Source organism: Lynx canadensis, chromosome D1 (genome assembly GCF_007474595.2).
Source record: "Lynx canadensis isolate LIC74 chromosome D1, mLynCan4.pri.v2, whole genome shotgun sequence".
In the NCBI taxonomy this organism is placed as follows: Eukaryota; Metazoa; Chordata; class Mammalia; order Carnivora; family Felidae; genus Lynx; species Lynx canadensis.
This window is the reverse complement of record NC_044312.2, coordinates 108,923,235-108,926,744: the sequence shown is the minus strand read 5'-3', so window position 1 is coordinate 108,926,744 and position 3,510 is coordinate 108,923,235.

The following is a 3,510-nucleotide window of genomic DNA, read 5'->3' as shown; positions in this document are numbered from 1 at the left end:
CCGAGCCGGGCGGGGCGGGGCGAGGGCGGGGCCTGAGCGGTGGGCGGAGCATATAAAGGGGCGTGGTGTGGGGCGGGCACGGGGCGTGGCATGGGACGGGGCGGGCGGGGCCTAAGCTGCGCGGAGACCAGCTCTAGAGCAGCCGGGCCAAACGCTCAGTGGCCAGGCGCCGCCGGTTACTAGGTGCGCGGCCCTGGCAGATCACGCAAATCTGAGCCTCTGTGTCCTTATATCTAAAATGTGGGTGGTAGTAGAGTCCACCTCCCAGCGTTATTATGGGGATGAGAACTTGGGAAGGAACGGGATGGAGAAAAGGCATGGAGGAGGAGCGATATCCCCAAGCCAGATGCTGTCTCCCACCAGCCAGTGGGGGGCTCCAGTATACAGTGAGGCATCAGTGTTTGTGGAATGGCCTAGTGACCAGGGGAGAAGCACAAGGAGACAGAGCTCCTGAGAATCGATGGAGGGAGGGGGGTGTGGAGTGAAGCAAAGGTCCAGGGGAGGCCCAGGAACCCTGTAGCAGGGAGGGAAGAAGCTGTAACCCCGGGAGGAGAGAAGAGTGGAGAAGGAACAGCCCAGCAAGTCCAGAAGAGGCCAGAGGGCCAGGAGGGGCTGCTGCCATCAGACCTGGCTCTCTGGTCTACAAAGCCAATGCCTTTTCCCAGCTCCCCAGTGCCACTCAGAAGAGTCTCATTGTCTCCCTTTTCTTCTCCAAGTACCTGGAAGGACAGTCATGCAGAAGGAGGGTTGGACAGGGTGTTGGGTGCTCAGAGCAGAATAGAAATAACAACTGGAGATCTTCCTGTGTACCTTCTACAGGAAGACAAGACAACATTGTAAATATGGAATTTGCACTATTAGGAGGTAGGGGGCTTACTATCACTGGAGGGGAGCCAGCAGAGGTCTCGAATGCCAGAGTGGAGAGTCTAGAACTTTATCGTACTGGAGAGGTGAGCCAGAGCCTGAGCTGTGTGTTTGGGGTGTGAAATGATGGAGCGGTGACACTTTGGAGGCATGGGTGAAGGGCCTTTAAGAACACAGGGTTCACGTGATGGCATGTAGTCCGCGGCACATTCTCTTGGCAAATGTTTGGTCTGTGCAATGCAAGGGGCCTCGCCTGGAGATGTAACAGGTGCAGAAAGGGAAGACCCCTGGGCTGGGGGAGATCTGGGTGTCCCTAGTGCACGGAAAGACAGCAGGGAGGTAGGGGCCAAGTCTGGAACAGGCTGGGCAGGGCTACACCAGAAAGCTTAGTTACAAATGAAGAATCAGAAAAGGGAAGGTCCCTACAAATTCTCTGTTAACGAACCCTGCTTCTTCAGTGCAACTCAGCACAGGGACGCTGGCATCTTAGGAAGGAGACGGTGTCCCTTTCCCAAGTTCTCACCTTGTGCCCGCCCTGCCCTCACGTCGTGAGCCTCCGTGTCATCACCTATAAAATGGGGGTAACGCCGGTTGCCCATCACTGCCCTGTGAGGGGGGACTGGTGTTCTCACGTGCAGATGAGCACCCTGAAACTCTGAAAGCCGACGCAGTAGGAAATGGCAGCCTGCGCTCTGGGCTGCTGGCTGCCTCCCTCGCCAGCCAGGACAAGTCCGAGCAGCCCTGCGAGTGTCCGGCGACCTGTAGACGTCCTGGGGCAGGTAGGCATGGGTTCTGCAGACCACCAGAAGGCCAGCTGCTCCAGAGGAGCTACAGTAAGAGGTCAAGCAAGAAGAACCTCGGGGTGGATGTCGTGGGTTAAATCCCATTTTATGGGGTCTTGAACAAACCACTCCGTGCCTTTTCCTCATCTAGAGAATGGAGACTAGAAAAGTAACTAAGCGTTCGCCACTGTGGTTAGGAGACGTACTTGGCCCCAGATAAATAGCACGCCACCAAGGGAAACGGAAGGCCTGGGAAAGGAAGTTGTCGACAAGACTTGTGGCTTGAATACAACATAAGAAGAGAGAAATGGGAAAGGCTCAAGGATGGAAGTGATTTATTAACCAGAGACCTTCGGAAGATGACACTGGAGAGGAAACACAAAAACTCCACCAAAGCAGGCAAATTAAACCCTCAAACACGATGCCTCTGACAAGGCGGAGCAGAGGGAAATAAAGCTGGAATCACAGTCAATGTTAGGACAGTATTTTTGGTCCTGCGATACGTCAAGGTAACAAATTATTTTTATTTTCTCCACGAAGCTGAGGGTTCTTTGTTCCCACTGTAATTTTTTGTTTATTATTGGGAGAGTAATATTCCTCTCCTTTCATTAAAGAGAAACATTTTTCAGTTACTCAGTTGATACGAAGTTGTAAAAATCCTTTGGTTTTGTGTACTCAAGCGATAGTCTGCCTTCAAAGCTTCTAGAGTCGGGTTGAGGAGAACTTCTGGCTTTTAGGAGCTGCTGGGGCGAATTAAGTGACACGGCTGTGGTGAAGGACAACGTGGCAACACCTGTTACACTGTGCCCCAGTAATTCTGCTTCTAGAAATGTATGCGACACAAACCCTCATTCTAGTATGCAATGATTTATGCAAAGTTGTGTAGTTGAGAAAACCTGGATTATGGAGCCAGACTGCCTGTACCCCAGCTCTCCTGCTTCTGAGCTGTGTGACCTTGGGCAAGTTACCTACTCTCTTTGTGCCTCAGCTTTTCCATCTGTAAAATGGGTAGAGTAATAGTATTTACTCCATGGGTGAGGTAGGCTGAATGAAGCCCGCTCACAGGTGTCCACCTCTTAATCCCTGGACCCTGTGACTATGTTACCTTATGCGGGAAAAGGGACGTCACTGTTGGGATCAAGTCAAGGATCTTGAGATGGGGCGTTTATCCTGGATCATCCGCATGGGCCTGATGTTGTCACAGGGGTCCTTCTAAGTGGGAGGCAGGAGGATCACAGTGAGTAGTAGGAGGTGTGCCTGGGTGGGGGTGGGGACAAGAGGGTGGAGCCAAGGTGGGGGGAGTGGGTAGCCATCAGCCACAGAATGCAGGCAGCCTCTAGAAGCTGGGAGAGACAGAGTCTCCCCGGCAGCCCTCAGAAGGGACACGGCCCTGCCAACACCTTCATTTCGGATTCCTGACATCCAGAACTGTAAGGTAATAAATGTGTGTTGTTTTAAGCCACTCAAGTTTTGGAAGCGAATAGAATAGCGCGTTGTGAGAAGTGGAGTCACTATATGTAATTGCTTCAGTGCAAAGCATATGTAGGCTGAGTGTTCAGGGGCGGACAGCTCTTCTGTGGATCATAGGGCTGTTCGTAATAACGGAAGAGTGGAATAATCCCAATGTCCATCAGGAGTTGAGGGATTCCACACTCCATCCGTACTACGGAACCATGGCCATGGCCAATAAGGCAGAGGCTACTCTGTAGGTATTGAAGTGGAGACGCGATAATGACAATGACAGGGACGACGATGATGATGACGTAACCGCTGTTTTCTGAGTCCTCCCTGCGTGTTACACACTGAGCTCAGCCCTCTCCCTCCTTCCAATCCTCATAACAATACGTGCGATCGGGTTCAGGCT